The 27,040-nt window shown below is 49.5% G+C and overlaps 1 protein-coding gene across 5 annotated transcripts in view; it reads left to right on the forward strand.

The window, feature by feature from the left end:
• The window catches only part of LOC138249703 (olfactory receptor 51E1-like), a 179,246-nt gene that overhangs the window by 104,397 nt on the left and 47,809 nt on the right, over positions 1 to 27,040 (forward strand). The window contains exons 1-2 of one of the 5 annotated variants that reach the window (XM_069203697.1): positions 11,920 to 12,254; positions 12,883 to 12,979. The exons of 1 other annotated variant lie outside the window; for it this stretch is intronic. The gene's annotated coding sequence lies outside the window, so the exon portion shown is untranslated. Of the gene's footprint in view, positions 1 to 11,917; positions 12,255 to 12,764; positions 12,980 to 13,014; positions 13,912 to 27,040 lie in introns of those variants that run through there. 3 more of the 5 variants (XM_069203701.1, XM_069203699.1, XM_069203700.1) reach the window with 3 other exon arrangements.

Raw genomic sequence — 27,040 nt, forward strand, 5'->3', positions numbered from 1 at the left:
CATGTAATATGTCTATGATCATGGAATTGCCCCCTCTATGCCATCCTGGCATAGCTGGCACAATCCCATGATCCCACGGGTCTCTAGCACAGACCCTGGTACTGCCAAACTGCCTTTCCCGCGGTTTCACTGCAGCTGCTGCTGCTGCCAACCCCTCAGACAGGTTTCTGCCCTCCTGGGGTCCAGCCAGGCTTGGCCCAGGATGGCAGAACAAAGGACTTCCTCAGAGAGAGGGTGTTACACCCTCTCCCTTTGGAAAAAGGTGTCAGGGCTGGGGAGGAGTAGCCTCCCCCAGCCTCTGGAAATGCTTTCATGGGCACAGATTGTGCCCATTTCTGCATAAGCCAGTCTACACCGGTTCAGGGACTCCTCAGCCCTGCTCTGGCATGAAACTGGACAAAGGAAAGGGGAGTGACCACTCCCCTGACCTGCACCTCCCCTGGGAGGTGCCCAGAGCTCCTCCAGTGTGCTCCAGACCTCTGCCATCTTGGAAACAGAGGTGCTGCTGGCACACCGGACTGCTCTGAGTGGCCAGGGCCAGCAGGTGACGTCAGAGACTCCTTCTGATAGGCTCCTTCAGGTGTTGCTAGCCTATCTTCTCTCCTGAGTAGCCAAACCCTCTTTTCTGGCTATTTAGGGTCTCTGCTTTGGGGATTTCCTTAGATAACGAATGCAAGAGCTCATCAGAGTTCCTCTGCATCTCTCTCTTCACCTTCTGCCAAGGAATTGACTGCTGACCGCGCTGGAAGCCTGCAAAACTGCAACAAAGTAGCGAAGACGACTACTGCAACTCTGTAACACTGATCCTGCCGCCTTCTCGACTGTTTTCCTGGTGGTGCATGCTGTGGGGGTAGTCTGCCTCCTCTCTGCACTAGAAGCTCCGAAGAAATCTCCTGTGGGTCAACGGAATCTTCCCCCTGCTACCGCAGGCACCAAAGAACTGCATCACCGGTACCCTGGGTCTCCTCTCAGCACAACGAGCGAGGTCCCTTGATTCCAGCAACTCTGTCCAAGTGACTCCCACAGTCCAGTGACTCTTCAGTCCAAGTTTGGTGGAGGTAAGTCCTTGCCTCCCCACGACAGACTGCATTGCTGGGAACTACGTCTTTTGCAGCTACTCCGGCCTCTGTGCACTTCCGGCGGAAATCCTTTGTGCACAGTCAAGCCTGGGTCCACGGCACTCTAACCTGCATTGCACGACTTTCTAAGTTGTCCTCCGGCGACGTGGGACCCCTTTGTGCGACTTTGGGTGAGCACCGTTTCACTCCTCTTCGTAGTGCCTGTTCCGGCACTTCGGCGGGTGCTGCCTGCTTCTGAGAGGGCTCCTTGTCTTGCTGGGCGCCCCCTCTGTCCCCAGACGCAATTGGCAACATCCTGGTCCCTCCTGGGCCACAGCAGCATCCAAAAACCCTAACCGCATGACTTGCAGCTAGCAAGGCTTATATGCAGTCGTTCTTCAGGAAAACACTTCTGCCCGACTCTCCACAGCGTGAGGGATCCGTCCTCCAAAGGGGAAGTTCCTAGCCCTTGTCGTTCCTGCAGAATCCTCAGCTTCTACTGTCCAGTAGCAGCTTCTTTGCACCCACAGCTGGCATTTCCTGGGCATCTGCCCATCTCCGACTTGCTTGTGACTTTTGGACTTGGTCCCCTTGTTCCACAGGTAACCTCGACTGGAAATCCATTGTTGTTGCATTGCTGGTTTGTGTCTTTCCTGCAGAATTCCCCTATCACGACTTCTGTGTCCTTTGGGGAACTTTAGTGCACTTTGCACTCACTTTTCAGGGTCTTGGGGTGGGCTAATTTTCTAACCCTCACTGTTTTCTTACAGTCCCAGCGATCCTCTACAAGGTCACATAGGTTTGGGGTCCATTCGTGGTTCGCATTCCACTTTTGGAGTATATGGTTTGTGTTGCCCCTATCCCTATGTGTCCCCATTGCATCCTATTGTAACTATACATTGTTTGCACTGTTTTCTAATACTATACTGCATATTTTTGGTATTGTGTACATATATCTTGTGTATATTTGCTATCCTCATACTGAGCAAGTCAACGCTGTGTCCTCCGCCTGCTTCCTCACCCTCCGCATGCTCCGTAAGATCTTCTGCTGGATCCCCGCCGACACCAGAAAAACCGTGACCCACGCCCTCGTCACGAGCCGCCTGGACTACGGCAACACCCTCTACGCCGGGACCACAGCCAAACTCCAAAATCGCCTGCAACGCATTCAAAACGCCTCGGCCCGCCTCATCCTAGACGTACCCCGCAGCAGCCACATCTCCGCACACCTGAGACACCTGCATTGGCTCCCAGTCAGCAAAAGGATCACCTTCCGACTTCTCACCCACGCACACAAAGCCCTCCACGACAAGGGACCGGAATACCTCAACAGACGCCTCAGCTTCTACGTCCCCACCCGCCACCTGCGCTCCTCTGGCCTCGCACTTGCTGCTGTCCCTCGCTTCCACCGCTCCACGGCGGGTGGGAGATCTTTCTCCTTCCTGGCGGCCAAGACCTGGAACTCCCTCCCCACCAGCCTCAGGACCACCCAGGACCACTCCGCTTTCCGGAGACTCCTAAAGACCTGGCTGTTCGAGCAGCGTTAAACCCCCCTTTTTTCCCCTAGCGCCTTGAGACCCGCACGGGTGAGTAGCGCGCTTTATAAATGTTAATGATTTGATTTGATTTGATTTGATTTGAGGGTACTCACTGAGATACTTTTGGCATATTGTCATAAAAATAAAGTACCTTTATTTTTAGTATATCTGTGTATTGTGTTTTCTTATGATATTGTGCATATGACACTAGTGGTACTGTATGAGCTTCACACGTCTCCTAGTTCAGCCTAAGCTGCTCTGCTAAGCTACCATTATCTATCAGCCTAAGCTGCTAGACACCCTATACACTAATAAGGGATACCTGGGCCTAGTGCAAGGTGTAAGTACCCCTTGGTACTCACTACAAGCCAGTCCAGCCTCCTACAGTATGTGATTATGATGTGTCTCTCTTCCATTGTCGACAGGTCCACCAGGGGTCTGTACACCGGAGGATGCCGCCAGCTCATCACCTGCCCCAGCAGACGTGCCCTATGGAGGAGAACAGCGAGCAGAGAGTCATCCAACACTGAGGTATCACAATGTGTTTTATTGCAGAAACGTTAGTAATACGCAATGTGCTGGTGTCTGTCTGTATTCCTGGCCTAGATAGGTGGGACGCAGTTTTCATCCATCCCATGTGGCCCCCTGAAATGGTGGCTGCCTGACCTGTAAGGTGGGACAAAGGGATTTGAAGTAACTGCGCTGGCGTTGTACACTGTCGTGGTGGGCGGTCGAAGACCGCAGGGCAATTCTGCTTTGGTTAACATTTGACCCTATGGGTCCCAGGAGCCAATGACGATGTACACCGGCGGTGACGGTACGCACCGCCGCGGATGTGACTGCCGTTTTCTGTCTGTTCACTCGCTTGATACCTGACCTTCAACAGGAGAGGACCTACACTGCAAGTGCTGCTGTGACCTGTGTCTGGAAGCGACAATGGCTACAGTGTCTGGGGAAAGGACCCCTGCCTTCACTTCGGAGGAGTTGGAGAAACTAGTGGATGGGGTCCTCCAGACAAACAGGTGAGTACACTGTGAGCATGCTGCATGGGCAATGCCTGCTTTGAGTGGTGTGGATGGAAGATACAGGGGGTGGCTGAGGCCTGCATGTGGGGATGGTGAGTGTATGTGCATCAGGGCATGGGTGGGAACTGGTGGGTAATCTGTATGACGGTCCGGACGGGTGAGTAATTTCCTTTCCCCCTGTACCATTCCTCTAGGTCAGCGCTCACCAGAAGAAGGGTATTTGGCGTGCCATCGCCAAGGACGTCCGGACCCTCGGGGTCTACCACAGACAGAGCACCTACTGCCTTAAAAGTTGGGAGGACCTGCACCGCTGGAGCAAGAAGATGGCGGAGGACCAGCTGGGGATGGCCTCCCCGCGTGGAAGGGGTGCCCGTCGCACCATGACCCCCCTGATGTCCCGGATCCTGGTGGTGGCCTATCCGGAGTTGGATGGGCGCTTGAGGGCATGGGTGAGTACACTCTCATTCAGCTGACTCTGCGTGCATTACGAGGTGTCTGGGTGGGGGAGGTGGGCAGTGGGTTCCCCTAGGCCAGGGCGAACTTGGTAGCCAAGGTCCCTTGTGAGGCAGGCTATGTGGCACACCAACCCAACTAGTGGTAAGAGCCATCTACACCTAGTCAGGCTCCTGTGACTTCCAGGTGTGCAGCAATTGGGCTTAGGCCTCGTACCTCATGGTCAGGTGAATTTTCTAGGAACTGTTAGTGCATGGCGTAGTGCTGAGGGCTGCTCCCTGTGTGTTGTGTCCGCCAACGGTAGTGGTGTTGCATGCACTGAACATGTTTTTCTTCTGTCTCCCCCCCCTTTTTTGTGGTCTCCCTGTTCTTGTGTGCAATAGCATCATCAGGCGGAGGAGCAGTGGCACTGAAGCAGGAGGGAGCTGCAACCCACTTGGCCCTGGAGGGTGAAGCAACGGAGTCAGAAGTCACCAGTGGGACGGAGGGGGAGGGGAGCTCCACAGCGTGGACAGGAGCATACACCAGTGACAGCAACTCCACCTCTGATGGGAGCTCCCTTGTGGTGGTGGGCACCTCTGTGCCCACCGCATCAACGGGTACAACCACCACCCCCCCTACCAGCACAGCCTTCCCAGCAGCCCCTCAGTGTGTGTCCCGTGCCCGTTCACCCAGGAGGGTGGGCATCTCCTTCGCCCTGGCACCTCAGACCCTGCCCCAGTCAGCCCTGCTGCCCTCAGTGAGGAGCCTATTGACCTCAGGAGATCCCTCACTGTTGGGCAATCTACCATTTTGAATGCCATCCAGGGTGTTGAGAGGCATTTGCAACAAACAAATGCATACCTGGAGGGCATTCATTCTGGGCAGGCGGACCAACATAGAGCATTTCAGGCTCTTGCCTCAGCACTGATGGCAGCCATCGTGCCTGTGTCCAGCCTCCCCCCTCCAACTTCCTCCACCCAAACCCAATTCCCTGTACCTCAGCCTATCCCAAGCACATCATCAGACCAGCATGTACACTCATCAACACACAAGAGTGGACATGACAAACATAAGTACCACACATCCCACAGGCACTCACACAAGCACCATCCCCATGCAGACACTGCAACATCCACTGCCTCCACTGTGTCCTCCTCCTCAATGTCCTCCTCCTCCCTCCCTGTCTCGTCTCCACTCACACCTGCATGCACTACATCCTCAGCCACTACCTCCATCACCAGCACGCCCATCACCACACACCGCTCACGTGCAATCAACACCACCACTACCATTCACACATCCCCAGTGTCCTCTCCCAGTGTGTCTGTCAGCCCTCCTCCCAAACTACACAAACGCAGCACACACCCACCCAACAGCCATCCACCTCACAACAGCCTCCGGCCCATGCACCATCACCCAAATTCAGCAGACGTACACCTCCTACAACCACTACCTATTCCTCCACTCCCAAGCCCCCTCCATCTTCCTGTCCCAGTGTGTCTAAAAAACTCTTCCTGGCTAACATTGACCTCTTCCCTCTACATCCTCCACCCGTCCTTCCCCTAGGGCCAGGGTTTCCAGGTCCCAGCCCAGCACCTCAGCCACCAAATCCCCAGGCACAGTGGTGCCAGCAACTGCGGGGTCATCAAGTGCGCCACCCATCAGGGCTGCCAGTGTGCCACGTAGCGAGGCCAAGGACAGTCCGCCACCTGCCAAGGTGAAAAAGGTGCCCACATCCCGGAGGGAGAAGCCGCACCTACCAGCCACCAAGGGCTCAGCAAAAACAAAATGGGAAAGTGGCAAGACAACTGCGGCACCATCAAAGGTGGGGAAGGGACAAAAGCACAAGAGCAGGTCAGGAGAGGGCACGGTGGCACCGACTGAGGGACCAGTGTCACACCTTCTGTCCACGACCACACCAACCTGTACGGCGGCGAACACCGCAAGCTGCCCCGCCACCTGCACAGCCACCTGCACAGCCACCGGCACGTCTACAGCCTCAGTGACAGTCCCCAGCCTCTTCCCCAGTGGGCAGCCATCGGGGATGCAGGAGACGTCCTGCTGTGTCCCTCAGCAGGTGCTGACCCATGCACCACTGCCAGCACCGCCGCCACAGACACCGCCGCAAGCACCGCCACCAGCCCAGCGACTTGCTCGGACAGTGCCACCACCGCTGACATGGCTACCATCCCCAGTGGTCAGTCGTCTGAGGCTGGAGGAGACTTCCTGGATCCTGGCCAGCTTTCGTGAGGCATGACTTCCATCACTGTTTGCACCTGCAGGTGGAATGCGAAACCGCAGCAGTGTGGGGTATGTCGCTGCCTCCATGGCGTATCATGCTACCTGTACCTCAGCAATCTTCCCAGGTGAGGGAATTGTACCGGCCACACTGCACGTGGAGCACTCTGGGCACCATGCCCCCTCCAGAACCAGTGGAGATTGACATCCACTACCTCAGTCCTTGGCAGGATGAAGCACTCTGGGCACCAGGCCCTCTCCAGAACCAGTGGAGATTGACATCCACTTGAGAGACTGTGGCTTTGCACTCCCCAGGATAAAGCAGTGGGCAAACCACCCACTGGAGAGACTTGAGGGACTATGGCTTTGCACTCCCCAGGATAAAGCAGTGGGCAAACCACCCACTTGAGAGACTTGAGAGACTGTGGCTTTGCACTCCCCAGGATACAGCAATGGGCATGGAGCCCCCTCGTGCAGCAGTGGCTTCGTGCATTCACCTGGCTGAGGTGCCCACCCCTCCCGCTGAGGTGCTTATATATTTTCTATCTGATGCCCCAGCAGTGCTCTCTCCGTTTCCAGTCCGGCCCAAGCATTTTGGGACCAGTGCTCCACGGACAATGATTGGTACACTATCCGGACTTGTGTAGTTGGTGTACATATTTGTATATACTGAATTTTGATTTTTGACTATCAGATTTTTCATTATTACAATCGTTACAATCATTTCCTTTTGTCCTTGCGTTCTTCCAGGGGGTGATGGGGTGTATATGTAATGTTACTGCATGTATTTGTGTGTATGGAGTTGTGGGTGAGGGTGGGGGTGAGGGTATTGCATGTTGCGTGTGTGTGTCACTCTCTTTTCCCTCCCCCCTCCCCTGTGTTGTAGGTGCAGTACTCACCTTGGTCGTCAACGGCGTCTGTCCTGCTCCTGATACAGCAGGAGGAAGAACAGCATTGGTAACACCTGTAGTTCGGGCTACATGGCGTCCTGGTTCCTCATTGGGTGTCGAGAGGTGAGTGGTTTCCCTTCTGTGTACTTGTTTCTGCCGTGCTTTTGATAGCGTTGGTTCCGCCCTGGAAGAGGTGGCGGATAGGTGTGTTGAAATACAGTAGGTGGTACTTTTTCCTCCGCCTGTCTGTTGGCGGTTACCGCTGCGGTGTTTGTTTCTACCGCCGTGGCGGTCGGAGTGTTAAAGTGGCTGTCTATGTTGGCGGTTTCCGCCAAGGTCATGATTCAATTTTTTTCCGCCGGCCTGTTGGCGGTATTACCGCTGCTTTAACACCGACAGCCAGGGTTGTAATGAGGGCCTATGTATCGGATTAGAGGGGAGAGCTTCACAGCAATCTTCCATATTTAACTGATTGTAAATTTCCTGATCATATTCTCTCTTATTCATAACAACAATGTTACCCTTTTTGTCGGCTTGTCTGATTATTATGTCCTCATCCTCTTGTAATGATTTCAAAGCCTGCCCCTCCTTCCTAGTAAGATTGGTCCTCCGTCGCCTATTTTTTGTTCTTGACATGTATTCTCTATAATCCCTGCTTGCTAACTTGTAGAACACTTCAATGTTGCTATCATTACCCATTCTTGGTGTCCAACTAGATTTCTTCTTCAATCCACTGGTTTCATGTAAATCTGAAAATATATTTAAACCATTCAGTAATCTTTGGATGATAGTAGGTACCTCCTCATAGTCTGCAATGGACATTAACGTTGCTGTGTCATGAATATCTTGTATCGTCAGTTCATTGTATTTCATCTCCTTACTTATAGGGACAGAGTTCTGTCCCAATTGTTTCCTAATTTCAAAAAATCTCCTAAATTTCAAACGTCTAACATATTTCAAAAAATCAATTTGCTGTTTGCAAAAATATCCCTTGCTAGTAGGGCAAAACCGTAATCCTTTGCTAAGTAAGGAGATCATGTCTGTCATCAGGTGTTTATCCGACAAGTTCATCACATTTATTTGCTGCACAGTCATGGACCTTGTATCTTCCTGTCCCAAGATCTTGTTTTCATCCCTCTTCTCTGTGTATCGTTTCCTACCTCTGTGTCCCCTCCTGGTTTTCCTGTTGTTTCTCTTCTTTGTTGTTGATTTCCTTGTTTTATTCTCAACATCTCCTGTAAAAAAGAACTACCATTCTTGGGATGTACACTTGCTTCTCTCCTACTATTGTCACTCTTGCGTGTTTGCCCACTACCAACTGAAGATGAGTCAGAACTTATAGACGATATTGAGGAGGTTTTAGTAATAGTCTCCTTAGCTAAGTGATCGTATTTCCTAGCAAAAGTAAAAACTCTACCATTCAAGTAGTCCCATTCATCTCTTTTTAGCGTCCTTGCTTTCCTTTGTTTGATTTCTTCCTGATGTTGAGTTAGAATTTCATTCAATATTACATAATTTTTATCTATTGCTTCCAGTAAACCAGTGTCTTTAATTTCTTGTTCTAGTGTTGCTATCATTACTCGTAATTTGCAAACCTTCCTATCAGCACTTTCAATGAGAATATCCATTAATCTTATGGAGCTTGATGTTAGTTCCTTATCCCATTATGTTAATAAATCCAAGTCCAAATCATCATATGTTGGGAAGCTCTGTGACCTAGACCCCTAGGGATTCTATTAAGTTTCTTGTACTGTTTTAATGTCATCCCATCCCACCATCTTGACATTTCCGTCTTTTTCAATTTTTCTAATCTCACAAATGTATCCGCTAAACCTTGTTTATGTGTTTGATTCCCACTTTTGATCGCTTCTTGTACAGTGCGACCTCTCATTAAGCTACTGAATAAGTTCTCAGCCATTTTTTCCCTCTCCATTGTGTGTAATTTATTATGGAATCAAGACGGAGCTGCCTACTCACAAGTATTGAACTAATATAGGTTGGGAAGTTTTCACAGAACATATTGGCGCTGCCTGCCCTTGATTCACTAGATTTCTAGCCCAGAAGTTGCACTGAACAGGATGAACACCCCCAAAAATACCCTGTAATCAGCAACAAAGTTCCTGATTAATTACAATTAATTATTTTCAGGCACTCATCCAGCTAAGAATTCCCAATTAGTGTATTTCGCAATGTGTAATCAATATTTATTATTAACATTCACACCTAGGGTCTGTAGATCAGGTTACGATCACATTATGCTTAAAGCAGCCTTTACTCTGGCTTTTTTCAGAGCCTACCGGGTCAACAAGATTGTTACACCCTCGAGAGCAGGACCCGGGTCCACTTGCCTACAAGGGGAAGACTTAAACCTGGGTAGCAGATACATGACACTTCTCTTGCAACAGTCAAAAACCAATCAGATGGGGAAGGAGTAATATTCTCAGTTGGACTGCATAGAAGACAACACACTTTGTCCGGTGTGTAGCGTGATAGCCTATGCGGCTACAGGGGTTCAGAAAGGAGTTCCACTTTTCCAGCATGAGGATCGGTCCTACCTCAGTCAATTTCAGTTCATAGTGGTACTCAAGATGGCACTTGCCAAGGCAAGACTACCCCCAGGCAGGTTTGGGTCTCACTCGTTTCGAATAGGGGCTTCCACTACAGCATCGGTAAAAGCGCTAAGTGAAGACCATATAAAGAGTATAGGGCGCTGGATGTCTGGTGCCTTCAAATGGTATATAAGCGCCCAGGGGCCCTAAAGTCATCTTGTTTCTTCCCTCAGCAGGCTGCGCTAGCGACATAATCAGAGTATGGATGGTAGGCCACTCATACATCACGAGAGCACAGCGGTGGATGACGGCGCCGAAGGAATACAGAGTACTATGGTTGAAGAGCCCGGTGGTGACTTGGTTAGGAAGGCCAGGCATGAGGTGTGCCAAACTGCTCCCTGCCATAGAAGGTGCCCTGCAGCAGGAAGAAAAGCCAGACACCATGGCAATACTTTTAGGGGGTAACAATTTAACCTGCCTGGGGACTAAGGACTTGTTAGCTGCACTAGTTTCAGGGCTCACAGCGGTAGCATGGCTGTTGCACCCTGCTGATATCTTGTGGTCAAAGGTTATAGCAAGACTGAATGGAGAGGGGCTAGGGACCACGGAGCATGGAGAGATTGAGAAGGAAGCTGAAAATATCCATGGCAAAAATATGCAGGGGTAACTCCTGGGAAATGTGAGACACAGCTTCATCATCCTCAAAGCACTAGGGTATCACGGGCCAGACAGTGTAATTTGGTGGGCGTGGGCATGGACATTTTTTTGCTAAACATAGTAGGAGCTCTAGGGCACTGGTTCCCAACCTGTGGTCTGGGGACCCATGGGGATCCACGACACTTAAAAAATTAAATAATAATAACAGAGTAATAAAGTGTATATAAATAAAGTGGCTACATGTACAATTGAAAATTTTAAAACGTGTTGTAAATGTCAAGGAATTTGCAATTGGAGACTCAACATTAAGTAAGTATCCTCAGATTAATTTGTGGGGCAGTGCAGACGCATCAAAGAGAACATAGTTTTAACAATCTGTGGCTTCAATTGAATTTAGAAAAGCTCCAACCTTCCTATTAAAATTATTTCTTTGTTTAAATTTGTTTGCAAATTTAATAAAAATGTATTATCATTTGTGTATGTGATTGATGAATGCTTGTTTCTCTATTTTTTGTGTATTGTTTTGCGTGTCAAATCATCAACAAAGGTTGGGCCAGGGTCCTCAGCTTCTAGTAATGAGTTAGTGAGGGGGGGGCCCGGATTCCAATAATGATTCAGTTGGCGTCCCCGGGTTCTAGTAATGATAAAGTGGTCCGCAGAAGTCAAAAGGTTGGGAACCCCTGCTCTAGAGCAGTTCGGCTTTTCTTAGGATGAAGGGGGGGGGGAGAGTTGGATGCTGTCAGGAAACCGCATAACAGCGTAACAGAGACAGACAGCCAGAAGCATGATAGCCTAAAACAAGGCCTGCTCCAATTGGGTCCTTGGGATGCCTCACTGCAGGGACGTAGGGGAGTTGGCAGGCGTACACAGCACTTGTAGCCGGGCATGCCCGGGGGGGGGGGGGGGGAGTCGCCCAGTTGAGAACAGGGGGGAGGAGAAGGCCATTGTAGATGAGGCTGTGCACGATCACTGGCCACAAGCAGGTTATGGAAACATGCAGTGGGCAGAAAGACGATTTAGAGATGTATAGCGCATGCACGGAACATGTTTATGACCACTAGAGGCATTTTAATGTGCCATGTAATTTGATATATATATATATATATATATATATATATATATATATATATATACAAAAAAGACCCTGAAATGGATTTGTTTTGATATATATATATATATATTAATAATATGAATGAAATGTACTGTCATAAAATTATGGCCATCAATACTCCCAACAGTCTTTCTTCTCGTTTATTGAGCAAGGAAAGCGCTGTAGGTCATGAGTCTGAGCTGACGTAAAGAAACAAATAAAATGCTTTAATTCTTTCAGACGCGTCTGTGCTGTGGAGGATGACTTGACCTTTGTCCCAAAAACCGTGACTTCTGGTTAATTTTCATGGACGCGTCGGGACAGTCCTCGGAAAACCGGGACTGTCCGGAGAAATCCGGGACGTCTGGTCCCCCTACCTTACAGAAACGTTTGCTTTTGATTAGGGTAATCGTATGTCTGCTTGCAGGGCTGGAAACTGGTCGCCTCTCGCGGGAGCGCCCTTGGGTAATCAGTCATACCGTCTTTTACCCACGTTAGGTGGTAACCTAAAGGTTTAGGGGTGCAAACTCCGTCACACCTGCAGACTTCTCGCTGTCCTAAATCTCCACTAATCCTGACTTAGGTGAAATGGCGAAAGATAAAGGGCTTTTGGGAACGTTTGTTTGTGGGGGGCTTACCTGCAGCACAGACCCCGCCCAGAATAAGCGCCGTAACGCTGTGAAGAGCACAGTGCGCGTAATAGAGCGAAGTCAAAAACCATGACGTAGGCAGACCTCAAGATTTACAAGAGAACGTGATGGGAAGTGCACAAAGGTGAGCATAAACGTTTTTCGGGTCGGGTTTAATCGGGTGTTACTGTCTGTACACTTTAAAAAAATGAATTGCTGTCCGCTGTGTTTGTGGAGTTCATTCCGCAGTGAACAAAGACTACAGTTACCACAATGCCTTGGGTAATAGCCCAGGTCTGGATTCCATGTGGTCTCGTGACATCCAGCCCCGCGTGTGCTCGATGTCTCGTGCCAGCTGCCTTGGCTGCCCTTGGCATAGAGTGGACCACGCGTCTATTCGTGCTTGGTCGGCCTGCTTCAGTTTTAAACCACAACCAGCGTGTGATGTTTAGCCAATTAATGAATAGCTGCGATGCGAGTTTGCAGCACAAAAATGGACATTTCAATTTTTCCTTAAGAGTTTTAAGGTGATGAGTTAGTAGAACAAGGGAAAAGGTTGCTAAATATCAACAACCGATGTCTAATGCGCAAAAGGTGTCCCAGACGGGTCCACTCTCCACAGGGTTTCTTCTGTTTTCACTCTAAGTCATTGTGCTCGAGCCGGGGGGGGGGGCAGGAAGGCCTGTTTGAGAAGTGGTTTGCGGAGCCTCTGAGGAGGGCTAGGGGGAGGGCATCCTTGTAATGAGTAACTCACCGAAAATAATTCTCCCCAGTGCTGCAGGCGTGCCGTCGTTTCGAGAAGGTAAACTGAAGAGTTAGGAAAAGGATCCCGGAAAGTCGCATTTCTCCATTAACTCCAATCAGAACAAGGTAACTGAAGATGAGAAAGTTAAAAAACAAATACATTTTGGCCTAAAAACAACCCACAGCTTCCAGCCGAAATTGGGCAAGTTAGTTCCGCTGGTAGTGCGCTCGCGTTGCTGCCTCTGAGCACACGCTGTAGATAAGGCCCCTCAGTGCCCTGGGCGTGTCGCTCCAGGCAGCCAGGGCAAGCCTTCGGGGGTAGCCCGGCTACTGTGGGTCACGATCACGGGAACCAGCCACTTCAGGGGTTACTCTAAGACGAGGCTAATTTTCATCAGCCTGGAGACCTCCCTTTACCAGACGGGGCACTTCCTGTCAGCAGCAGGGGTGCACCTTTTCACCAGAGTGCACACCTCCTTTCACCGCCCTGGGCACCTCCAGTCAGCAGCAGGGGTGCGCCTCTTCACGAGAGTGGACACCTCCCTTAACCAGCCGGGGCGCGCCCCTTCGCCACAGTGGGCACCTCTCTTCAGCAGGGTTAGCACCTTCCTTCACTAGCCTGAGCACCTTCCTTCACTAGCCTGGGCACCTTCTTTCAGCAGCCGGGGCACCTCTCTCACCAGCGGGGGCACCATTCTTCAGCAGCCGGGGCACCTCTCTCACCAGCGGGGGCACCATTCTTCAGCAGCCGGGGCACCTCTCTCACCAGCGGGGGCACCATTCTTCAGCAGCCTGGGCACCGCTCTCACCAGCGGGGACACCTTCCATCAGCATCCGGGACACCTCTCTTCACCAGCGGGGACACCTCCCGTCAGCAGCTGGGGCACCTCTCCGCAGGCCTGGACACCTCTCGTCTCCAGCCCGGCCCAGGGTGCCGACACTCCCGGCTCCATAGAGAGTCTACCCTGGGGCAGGTTGGGAGGGGCCCCTACGCCCTATCGACCGGCGGCAGAGATGGGAAACAGCAAACTGAGCACACCAGCAGCATAATTCGACAAGTAATGCTTTCTTTTATTAATTGCATTCGTGTGAAAATTCATAAAATCGATTGTGTGTAAAGTATTATATAGAGAAAAAAAAGATGCATTTTGTTTGGCAAAACTGCGGTGCTTTATGAAAGTCCGCCGTATGCGGGACAATTTGTGTCCGTGTTAGTTTATCCCTTTTTCCCGCTTTTCTCATAACACGGCAAGCTTTCAACTAATTGCTAACAGTGTAACAACCATGTACATCAATAGGGAGGGGAAAGATGCCGAGTCAACTCTTGCGAGGGACCTCCCACTGCGTGGACACCCGTCATGACCTTTCTAGTAATTTTTGATAGTTTTTTTTTTTTTTTTTTAAATCTGAAGACTATGCTGCAGATGATGGGGTATGCGGCAAATGAGGTATGCTCATGATTATGTGGAAAGAGTCGCACCCACAGAATCTCGAAATTCCGATGGCCCTGAATACACATTGATTTTACAAAGTTGTGGCCATAAGAGCAGTATTTGGTTATACGTCCAAAACAAAGTCACCTCTAGAAAAACAGCAGGATTCTTGTCACTCTGGTGAAGCACACAGCTTAGATCTTCCCCAGGTCCTGTTGACCACCTCCAACCATTCAGAGCTTTTCAGCTAACAGGAGCACTTTTCATGCTGAGATTTATGCAGCTTATGAAAAGCTAAACTATAGATCTCAGAATGCAACCCTATGATTGCTTGAGAGTTAAGACCAGTGTTGGACCTGGCCGTCTTGGCAGGTTCATCCCCTTTTTGCCTCCTTCCTGCTATTTTTTTCGGACCTCTCGCTGTTGGCTCTAGGACTCTGAGCACTTTGGACTAGATGTAGCAAGTTCCGATTTTGCGAATCGGAAATTGCGAGTCGGTGCGACTCGCAATTTCCGATTCACAAAATCAGATGCAGTACGGTGTCTCAGACACCGACTGCAAGTCGCTATGGGATCGCAAAGACCCACCTCATTAATATTCATGAGGTGGGTCGCATTTTGGGCCCCATAGCGAGTCCCTGCACTCACAGGGATGGTGGCCTGCTGAAGTCAGCAGACCTCCATGTCTGTGACTGCTTTTTAAATAAAGCAGTTTTCTATTTTTATTTTGCAGCCCGTTTTCCTTAAAGGAAAACGAGTTGCAAAATAAAAAAAATAACAAAACCTTTTGGTTTCGGTTTTTCAGAGTAGGCAGGAACCTATTTGGCAACATTCACAAAGGGGAAGGGGTCCCATCGGGACCCCTTCCCTTTTGCGAAATGGGTTACCACCAGTGTGACACTGGTGGTAACTGCGAATTGTTTTGCGACCGCATTCGCGGTCACAAAGCAATTTAGCATAGCGATGCGAGTCGCAAATAGGAAGGGAACACCCCTTCCTATTTGCGAGTCGCATTCACAATTTGCGAGTCGGTACCGACTCGCAAAATGTGAATGTGCATCGCAAAAGGCATTTTGCATGACGCAAACTGTGATTTTCGCAGTTTGCACCATGCAGAATGCTTTCTACATCTGTCCCTTTATCACTACTGATCAGTGCTAAAGTGCAGGTGCTCTCCCTTCGAAAGTTGGTATGATTGGCTTATACCTAATTGGCATATTTAATTTAGCTGTAAGTCCCTTGTACAGTGGTATCCCTATACCCAGGGCCTGTAAATTAAATGCTACTAGTGGGCCTGCAGCGCTCCTTGCACCACCCACTGAAGTAGACTTTCAAACCTGTCTCAGGCCTGCTAGCACAGAGCCTGTGTGTGCAGTTTCCTGCCACAGGGACCTGGCATCTACATTTACTTGCCAGGCCCAGAACCCCCTTTTTACTACATGTAAGTCACCCCTAAGGTAGGCCCTAGCTGGCCCCATGGGCAGAGTGCTATGTATGTAGAAGGCAACACATGTGCCTAGTAGCATGGCCTGTCCTGGTAGTAACAAACAGCCTATTTGGTGTCTCACTTCTCTGAGTGCTGTCTTCTCATAGAAATGCATTAGAAATGCCCTGCCTTATGTCTAGGGGGTATTGTCTGATTTATGAGGGGTAGCGTAGGCATGTTTGGTATGGTTGTAATGGTAGTGAGAAATGCTGCTCACTAGTGTGAGTGGATTTTTTATTACTGTTACAGAAATGCCACTTCTGATAAAGTGAGCATTTCTATGTGCTTATGACTGGTGACTCCAATCCACGTCTGGGCAAAGTGACAGTTGGGCTTTTTGCATACTTTTCAGACAGCCTGTACACAGGGAGGATGAAGGTGTCACAGAGGTGCCTCTGCATTTTGAATAGTTTTCTGGGCTGAGAGAAGGGGGAGGCGGGGCACACATGCATCTGTAAAGGCTGTGTCCTGGCCTTACACAAAAGGGTTGTTTACCCCCTACTGATGTTTGGAGCCTGTTGTGGATGAAAGAGGGGGGGCAATCCTAGAACCAGTTGTAACTGGTTGGAACCTCCTCCCCCCATCTTTGTAACCCACTTACAAAACTGAGTATAAGTATAGGGGAGTTTTCCCCACGGTTAGGTGACACTTTGAAACAGAAATTTACTCGTAACTGCACACAGAATGCTGCTGGAGGGACTCACCAGGACCTGCCTGGGACTGCTGTTGCTGTGCTGACCTGTGACCTGCTTGGTCACTTTGAGGAACTGCCTGCATCCATCTTGTGCTGGCCTGCTGCTGGGCCCTGCCGCCCTGTGCTCCATTCTGCTGTTGTTCCCCAGGGACTGAGTGCTGTGGCACCTGACCCCTGCCATCCTCTGTTGAAGCGCTTAGGAGAGCGCTTCTCTTCCTGCTCTCCAGTGCCTTGGGAGTGCTCTGTTTGATGGCCTCATAGCGCTTTGCTGTGGAAATTATCGCCGTGACCCAGGCTCAACAAATTATCCCCAGCGCTTGGAAAAGCGCATTGCTGAGGAAAGGGATTCACTGCCGCGGCCTGGCTCTGTTTTGTGAGCACGCTGGAGTCGCGCTGCACCTGGGACACCCGGGGCACTACTGACATCCAAACTGAAGCAAGCGTGCTCCTACCGTGCCCCGGGGTGAAGAACACTCCAAGGAGCGCTCACGGGGGACAAGCAGGCACCTACTTCCAGTACCTGCTCACCGCTGCGGTCCAGGCGGGCCTTTTTGAAGCCGATGGAGACTGGCGGGGAAGGAAGCCTCCTGGAAGGCTCCCCGCCCCACTGGAGCTCCTCAGCTGTTGTTGTGAATGGGCAGAGGGGAAAGAAGCCTCATCGAAGGCTCCCCCTTCCCCATCGAAGCCCCAAGTTGTTTCGGCAAGGCGCGGGTGGGGTGGAAGCCTTGCCGGAGGCTCTCTGCACGGCCTGGTCCTTCTTCATTGTTTTGGGGCCCCAGCGAGAGTTGGGTGAGGCCCCTAATGTTGCCCCATAGTTGTGCTGGCTTTGGTCCCCCCCCCCTCCGGAGGGCCAGTTGTGTCTCAGGGGGAATCCCTGATATCGAGGGTCCCAGGAGTGGCCTGTTATATAAGAATAAGGGGTGCGTGCCACCCCCCCAAATTATCGCAAGGCCCCCGATTTGCACAGCGGAGCACTAGGGGGCCCCTTTGTTACCTTCATGGCACTGTATGTGCCTGGCACACAGGACTACAGGTACTTATTATGGGCATACTCGTTTCTTATGTTTCTGATATGGACATTGTGGAGTGAAATGTTTTTCTGGTTTTCTGATGATGTGCCCTATATGTTTGCTGATGTTCCTTTTATGGGCATTCTCTGCTGATAGATTTTCATGACTTGCCATATGTTTTAAAATGTTCCTCAAATGGGCATTTATGATATTTCGTTGACAAGTGTATTTATTTAGTAATGTGATTCCTGACTACTGCTTATGTTGTTGAATAATAAGTAACCTGTGTGTTATGTACGACTACTGCTGGTTCTGCAGAGTAACTATTGTGTAATGTTCTGACAACTGCTTGAGTAGCAGGGTATTACTAACATGTTGTGTTTGGTTGTAGGAGGTTGGCCTGGCTTATAATGGGTACCTGATGGTACTTACACCTTGTGCCAGGTCCAGTTATACCTTATTAATAGATTAGTAGTGTTCTAGCAGCTTAGGCTGATAGAGGTCGCTATAGCAGAGCAGCTTAGGCTGAACTAGGAGACATGCAAAGCTCCTACTATACCACTTATATCATATAGGTTCTATATCATAAGAAACACAATACTCAGGGTTACTAAAAATAAAGGTACTTTATTTTAGTGAGAATGTGCCAAAAATTTCTCAGAGGATATACTCCCTTAGGAGGTAAGTAAAATACCCAAACCAAAATCAGGTAAGTAAAATCGTGAGAAAGTAGTGCAAACACTGTAGAATACAATAGGATGCAGTAGGCCTAGGGGCAACACAAACCATATACTAAGAAAGTGGAATGCAAACCACGTAGGGACCCCAGGCCTAGTGTAGTGTGTAGGGGGTCACTGGGAGTGTAAGAAAACACTAAGGGTGTCCCAGGTACCCCACCCCAAGACCCTGGAAAGTAGGAGTAAAGTACTACTAGTTCCCCAAAAACACACTAAACTCATGATAGAGGATTTTGCAAAGACCACAACAGACTGCAAAGCACTGAAGATGGATTCCTGGTCTTGAAGACCTGCAAAGGAAGGGGACCAAGTCCAAGAGTCGCTAAAGTGTCCAGGGTGCCCACTAAACCCCGGATGAAGGTGCAAATGGCTACCTTTGGATGGAAGAAGCTGAAGATTCAGCAACAACGAAAGGTGCCAGAAACTTCTCCTTTGTGCAAAAGATGTCCCACGGCGTGCTGGAGGATGCAGAGTTGTTTCTTTGGCAAAAGACCGCAAACAAGCCTTGCTAGCTGCAAGAGTCACAGTTGAAGATAAAGGGTGCTGCCCGGGCCCAGGAAGGACCAGGATGTCGCCACTTGGGAGAGGAGACAGAGTGGTCCCGCAGCAACGTAGAGAGCCCACGCACAAGAAGGTAGCACCCGCAGAAGCACTTGAACACAGGTTCAAGAAGTCTGAACACGGCAGTCATCTCAACACTGCAAAAGAGGGTCCCACGAAGCCGGAGATCAACTCCGGGAGCTGGGGACCTGGACTAGGCTGTTGTAGGAGGCTGGACTGGCTTGTAGTGAGTACCAAGGGGTACTTGCACCTTGCACCAGGCCCAGTTATCCCTTATTAGATTATAGGGTGTCTAGCAGCTTAGGCTGATAGATAATGGTAGCTTAGCAGAGCAGCTTAGGCTGAACTAGGAGACGTGTGAAGCTACTACAGTACCACTTAGTGTCATATGCACAATATCATAAGAAAACACAATACACAGTTATACTAAAAATAAAGGTACTTTATTTTTATGACAATATGCCAAAGTATCTTAGAGTGTACCCTCAGTGAGAGGATAGGAAATATACACAAGATATATATACACAATAGCAAAAATATGCAGTATAGTCTTAGAAAACAGTGCAAACAATGTATAGTTACAATAGGATGCAATGGGGAAACATAGGGATAGGGGCAACACAAACCATATACTCCAAAAGTGGAATGCGAACCACGAATGGACCCCAAACCTATGTGACCTTGTAGAGGGTCGCTGGGACTATTAGAAAATAGTGAGAGTTAGAAAAATAACCCTCCCCAAGACCCTGAAAAGTGAGTGCAAAGTGCACTAAAGTTCCCCTAAGGACAAAATAGTCGTGTTAGAGGGAAAATGCAAGGAAAACACAAATCAGCAATGCAACAACGATGGATTCCTGACTGAGGGTACCTGTGGAACAAGGGGACCAAGTCCAAAAGTCACAAGCAACTCGGAGATGGGCAGATGCCCAAGAAATGCCAGCGGTTGGTGCAAAGAAGCTCTTACTAGGCTGAAGAACTGTGAATACTGCAGGAACGACAAGGGCTAGAGACTTCCCCTTTGGAGGATGGATCCCCCACGCCTTGGAGAGTCGTGCAGAAGTGTTTTCCCGCTGGATGGACGCCAACAAGCCTTGCTACACGCAAATCGTGCGTTTGGCGTTTTTGGACGCTGCTGGGGCCCAGGAGGGACCAGGAGGTCGCAAATTGGACCTGCAGAGAGAGGGGACGTCGAGCAAGACAAAGAGCCCTCACTGAAGCAGGTAGCACCCAGAGAAGTGCCAGAAACAGGCACTACGAGGATGCGTGAAACGGTGCTCGCCGAAGTTGCACAAAGGAGTCCCACGTCGCTGGAGACCAACTTAGAAAGTCGTGCAATGCAGGTTAGAGTGCCTTGGACCCAGGCTTGGCTGTGCATGAAGGATTTCCGCCGGAAGTGCACAGGGGCCGGAGTAGCTTGCAAAGTCGCGGTTCCCAGCAATGCAGCCCAGCGAGGTGAGGCAAGGACTTACCTCCACCAAACTTGGGCTGAAGAGTCACTGGACTGTGGGGGTCACTTGGACGGTGTCGCTAGATTCGAGGGACCTCGCTCGTCGTGCTGAGAGGAGACCCAAGGGACCAGAAATGCAGCTTTTTGGTGCCTGCGGTTGCAGGGGGAAGATTCCGTCGACCCACGGGAGATTTCTTCGGAGCTTCTGGTGCAGAGAGGAGGCAGACTACCCCCACAGCATGCACAAGCAGGAAAACAGTCGAGAAGGCGGCAGGATCAGCGTTACAGAGTTGCAGTAGTCGTCTTTGCTACTATGTTGCAGGTTTGCAGGCTTCCAGCGCGGTCAGCGGTCGATTCCTTATCAGAAGGTGAAGAGGGAGATGCAGAGGAACTCGGCTGAGCTCATGCATTCGTTATCTAAAGTTTCCCCAGAGACAGAGACCCTAAATAGCCAGAAAAGAGGGTTTGGCTACCTAGGAGAGAGGAAAGGCTACTAACACCTGAAGGAGCCTATCAGCAGGAGTCTCTGACGTCACCTGGTGGCACTGGCCACTCAGAGCAGTCCAGTGTGCCAGCAGCACCTCTGTTTCCAAGATGGCAGAGGTCTGGAGCACACTGGAGGAGCTCTGGACACCTCCCAGGGGAGGTGCAGGTCAGGGGAGTGGTCACTCCCCTTTCCTTTGTCCAGTTTCGCGCCAGAGCAGGGGCTAAGGGGTCCCTGAACCGGTGTAGACTGGCTTATGCAGAATTGGGCACCTCTGTGCCCAACAAAGCATTTCCAGAGGCTGGGGGAGGCTACTCCTCCCCTGCCTTCACACCATTTTCCAAAGGGAGAGGGTGTCACACCCTCTCTCAGAGGAAGTTCTTTGTTCTGCCATCCTGGGCCAGGCCTGGCTGGACCCCAGGAGGGCAGATGCCTGTCTGAGGGATTGGCAGCAGCAGCAGCTGCAGTGAAACCCCAGGAAGGGCAGTTTGGCAGTACCAGGGTCTGTGCTACAGACCACTGGGATCATGGAATTGTACCAATAATGCCAGGATGGCATAGAGGGGGCAATTCCATGATCATAGACATGTTACATGGCCATATTCGGAGTTACCATGGTGAAGCTACATATAGGTAGTGACCTATATGTAGTGCACGCGTGTAATGGTGTCCCCGCACTCACAAAGTTCAGGGAATTGGCTCTGAACAATGTGGGGGCACCTTGGCTAGTGCCAGGGTGCCCTCACACTAAGTAACTTTGCACCTAACCTTTACCAGGTAAAGGTTAGACATATAGGTGACTTATAAGTTACTTAAGTGCAGTGTAAAATGGCTGTGAAATAACGTGGACGTTATTTCACTCAGGCTGCAGTGGCAGGCCTGTGTAAGAATTGTCAGAGCTCCCTATGGGTGGCAAAAGAAATGCTGCAGCCCATAGGGATCTCCTGGAACCCCAATACCCTGGGTACCTCAGTATCATATACTAGGGAATTATAAGGGTGTTCCAGTAAGCCAATGTAAATTGGTAAAATTGGTCACTAGCCTGTTAGTGACAATTTGAAAGTAATGAGAGAGCATAACCACTGAGGTTCTGGTTAGCAGAGCCTCAGTGAGACAGTTAGGCACCACACAGGGAACATATACATGCCCACCTATGAGCACTGGGGCCCTGTGTGACAGGGTCCCAGTGACACATACATATAGGCCACAAACCTATGAGCACTGGGGTCCTGACCAGCAGGATCCCAGTGACACATAACAACCATACTGAAAATATAGTGTTTTCACTATGAGCACTGAGGCCTGGCTATCAGGATCCCAGTGAGACAGTGAAAACAGTGACAAACACCCTGACATACACTCACAAACAGGCCAAAAGTGGGGGTAACAAGGCTAGAAAGAGGCTACCTTCTCACACAACCCCCCCCCAAACGAAGGACAATAAGGCTAACCTTGGCCAGTTGAGACTTTATTGTCTAAGTGGTGATAAGTAGAGAGTAGCTCTGCAATAGACTGGTTACTCCCTTTATCATCCACTATATGGTTACTTCCCTGTGGGGATGTAAACCACCCTGTTTGAAGTTTTTTTAGCTAAGCAACAATGTGAAGATGTATTTTCAGAGTTTCTATCAGTAAGTTTTAGTTTAGAGCAGTGGGAATTGTCCACTGAACCTATTTGTAGTGATGGAAATGCCAGACAGGGATGCTGTCTCAGAAAAGCCATAGCTGGGCAAAAACTTTGTCCATCTGGCTGGAAGAGAGAACAGGGATGCTGTTTCTCTTGAGTTGGAGCAGGGCAGGGATGCTGTCCTATGAGCTCCACACTAGGGCAGGGATGCTGTCCTAAGTGTTGTGAGGTAGTGCAGGGTTTCTGCACTAAAGTTTCTCTGGGAGGGTTGGAGGGATGCTCCATGTTAACTAAAATGGTGCTGTTTTTCTCACCAATGTTAGTTATCCCACAGAGAGGTACTTCCACCTCAGGGAGTCCAGCTTTTCCAGCTGATGATTCCCTTGGAACAGGTGCCACCCCAGGAGAGGTTTCTCCCACCACAGGAATAATATCCTGAATGGTAGGGTGGTTAGGGGATACTGTGATACCCTTTTTACCTGTTCATGAAGAGGGATCCTGAGTTTTCAGGCCTTCTCTCCTTTGCTTTTTCATTTCACTTGAAATGAGAGGGAACAATTCCTCAGGGATGCCCAGCATGGCTGCATGGGCATAAAACTCTACATGAGCCCAACCTGCGGCCTCTAGGTCATTACCTAAGAGACAGTCTACAGGTAAGCTAGGTGATACCACCACCTGCTTAGGGCCAGTAACTCCACCCCAACTAAACTGAATTATAGCTAAGGGAAGAAACTTAGTGGAGTTATGGACATCAATAATCTTATACTGTTGTCCAATGATGTGTTGTTCAGGAGGCACTAGGTTTTCAGTCACCAAAGTGAAACTGGCACCTGTGTCCCTGTAGGCCAAGGCCTCAACACCATTTATTGAAACTGTCTGCCTGTACTTATCCATTGTAAGGGGACAAGCAGCCAGTGTGGCAAGGCCAATGCCACTAGGTGTGACAGAAACTGTCTTGGGACTGATTACATCAGTTTCCACTATGGACCCATAAGTGAACCCAACTACACCCTTTGCTTGACTGTTGCCAGCAGTCCCACCACTAGTACCACTACTGCTAGGGGCACTAGAGCTTGATGTATTAGTGGTGGTAGGCTCAGGGGGTTTACCTGGACAGGACTTATCCCCTGGCCTATGGCCTCTATTTTTACACACAAAGCACCAAGGCTTTTTAATGTGTGCAGGTTGGGAAGAAGAGGAAGAATTTGTTTTATCCCCACCCTCTGAAGAGTGTTTAAGATTTGAAGTGGGATCTTTGGTTTTACCCTTATCCCCATGCTTATCTTGAGATTTTTCACCATCTTTCTTCTTATTGCCATCTTTGTCACCCCCTGTATGAACTTTTCTGTTCACCCTTGTTCTGACCCATTTGTCTGCCTTCTTTCCCAATTCTTGGGGAGAGGTCAGATCAGAGTCTACCAGGTACTGGTGCAACAAATCAGACACACAATTATTAAGTATATGCTCTCTCAGGATTGTGTTATACAGGCTTTCATAATCAGTAACTTTACTGCCATGTAACCACCCCTCCAAGGCCTTCACTGAATGGTCAATGAAATCAACCCAGTCTTGTGAAGACTCCTTTTTGGTCTCTCTGAACTTTATCCTGTATTGTTCAGTGGTTAAGCCATAACCATCCAGGAGTGCATTCTTAAGAACTGTAAAATTATTGGCATCATTTTCTTTCACAGTAAGGAGTCTATCCCTACCCTTTCCACTAAATGATAGCCATAGGATAGCAGCCCACTGCTTTTGAGGGACATCCTGTACAACACAGGCCCTCTCAAGTGCAGCAAACCACTTGTTAATGTCATCCCCCTCCTTATAAGGGGGAACTATCTTGTGCAGATTCCTGGAATCATGCTCTTTTGCAGGATGACTATGGGGAATACTGCTGCTGCCACCATGGGTATCTAAACCCAACTTCTGTCTTTCCTTCTCTAATTCTAAAGACTGTCTATCCAAATCCAGCTGTTGCTTCTTGAGCTTCAGTCTGGTTTGTTCCACTCTCAATCTATTGAGCTCCCTTTCTAACAATCTGTCATCAGGGTGGGTGGGAGGGACATTTCTAGATACAGAGGTATGATGGGAATGAACAGAAGGAGACCTGTCTCTTACAGAGGGCACCCTAACAGCTTGGCTAACAGTATAATGTGAGAGCACACCATCAGTATGGTGTGATTCAACCTCTGTACCAACTATGCTAGACTGTCTAGTAATGGGCAGGCTGAGAAGTTTCTTTCCTGAACCTTTTCCTGGGGGAGTCCCTGGATCAGATTGAGAACCATTAGCTACTTTTTCTACAGATTGGGCACTTATGGCCTTATCCTGTACTCTAAGCATATTAATTAACAGTTCTAAAGAAGGATTCTTCCCTACACTCAAACCTCTCTCTATGCAGAGACTCCTTGCTCCTTTCCAGCTAAGGTGATCATATGCAAGTTTGGACAGTTCAACATTTTTTCCTGTGCCAGACATTTTTTTAGAGAGAGTTAAAGTGATAGAAAAGGAGAAAAAAGTTTTCAGAACTTTTTGGAAAGACAGAAAAAACTTTTTAAACTTTTAAGAACTTTTTGAAAGTTTTAGAAGTACTTTTCAGCACTTAGAAAAGAGTGAAAAGAGGAAATGCAAAACTTTTTGGCTATGTGTATATACACTGACCTTGTTTTGTATATTTTTCTCTTATGAAAAGTACAATGACAAGAGTGGTAAGTAGTCTCAAGCACTTATCCCACCGCTGCACAACCAATGTAGGAGGCTGGACTGGCTTGTAGTGAGTACCAAGGGGTACTTGCACCAGGCCCAGTTATCCCTTATTAGATTATAGGGTGTCTAGCAGCTTAGGCTGATAGATAATGGTAGCTTAGCAGAGCAGCTTAGGCTGAACTAGGAGACGTGTGAAGCTACTACAGTACCACTTAGTGTCATATGCACAATATCATAAGAAAACACAATACACAGTTATACTAAAAATAAAGGTACTTTATTTTTATGACAATATGCCAAAGTATCTTAGAGTGTACCCTCAGTGAGAGGATAGGAAATATACACAAGATATATATACACAATAGCAAAAATATGCAGTATAGTCTTAGAAAACAGTGCAAACAATGTATAGTTACAATAGGATGCAATGGGGAAACATAGGGATAGGGGCAACACAAACCATATACTCCAAAAGTGGAATGCGAACCACGAATGGACCCCAAACCTATGTGACCTTGTAGAGGGTCGCTGGGACTATTAGAAAATAGTGAGAGTTAGAAAAATAACCCTCCCCAAGACCCTGAAAAGTGAGTGCAAAGTGCACTAAAGTTCCCCTAAGGACAAAATAGTCGTGTTAGAGGGAAAATGCAAGGAAAACACAAATCAGCAATGCAACAACGATGGATTCCTGACTGAGGGTACCTGTGGAACAAGGGGACCAAGTCCAAAAGTCACAAGCAACTCGGAGATGGGCAGATGCCCAAGAAATGCCAGCGGTTGGTGCAAAGAAGCTCTTACTAGGCTGAAGAACTGTGAATACTGCAGGAACGACAAGGGCTAGAGACTTCCCCTTTGGAGGATGGATCCCCCACGCCTTGGAGAGTCGTGCAGAAGTGTTTTCCCGCTGGATGGACGCCAACAAGCCTTGCTACACGCAAATCGTGCGTTTGGCGTTTTTGGACGCTGCTGGGGCCCAGGAGGGACCAGGAGGTCGCAAATTGCACCTGCAGAGAGAGGGGACGTCGAGCAAGACAAAGAGCCCTCACTGAAGCAGGTAGCACCCAGAGAAGTGCCAGAAACAGGCACTACGAGGATGCGTGAAACGGTGCTCGCCGAAGTTGCACAAAGGAGTCCCACGTCGCTGGAGACCAACTTAGAAAGTCGTGCAATGCAGGTTAGAGTGCCATGGACCCAGGCTTGGCTGTGCACGAAGGATTTCCGCCGGAAGTGCACAGGGGCCGGAGTAGCTTGCAAAGTCGCGGTTCCCAGCAATGCAGCCCAGCGAGGTGAGGCAAGGACTTACCTCCACCAAACTTGGGCTGAAGAGTCACTGGACTGTGGGGGTCACTTGGACGGTGTCGCTAGATTCGAGGGACCTCGCTCGTCGTGCTGAGAGGAGACCCAAGGGACCAGAAATGCAGCTTTTTGGTGCCTGCGGTTGCAGGGGGAAGATTCCGTCGACCCACGGGAGATTTCTTCGGAGCTTCTGGTGCAGAGAGGAGGCAGACTACCCCCACAGCATGCACAAGCAGGAAAACAGTCGAGAAGGCGGCAGGATCAGCGTTACAGAGTTGCAGTAGTCGTCTTTGCTACTATGTTGCAGGTTTGCAGGCTTCCAGCGCGGTCAGCGGTCGATTCCTTATCAGAAGGTGAAGAGGGAGATGCAGAGGAACTCGGCTGAGCTCATGCATTCGTTATCTAAAGTTTCCCCAGAGACAGAGACCCTAAATAGCCAGAAAAGAGGGTTTGGCTACCTAGGAGAGAGGAAAGGCTACTAACACCTGAAGGAGCCTATCAGCAGGAGTCTCTGACGTCACCTGGTGGCACTGGCCACTCAGAGCAGTCCAGTGTGCCAGCAGCACCTCTGTTTCCAAGATGGCAGAGGTCTGGAGCACACTGGAGGAGCTCTGGACACCTCCCAGGGGAGGTGCAGGTCAGGGGAGTGGTCACTCCCCTTTCCTTTGTCCAGTTTCGCGCCAGAGCAGGGGCTAAGGGGTCCCTG

The sequence above is a fragment of the Pleurodeles waltl genome, chromosome 8, assembly GCF_031143425.1.
Source record: "Pleurodeles waltl isolate 20211129_DDA chromosome 8, aPleWal1.hap1.20221129, whole genome shotgun sequence".
Taxonomy (NCBI): Eukaryota; Metazoa; Chordata; class Amphibia; order Caudata; family Salamandridae; genus Pleurodeles; species Pleurodeles waltl.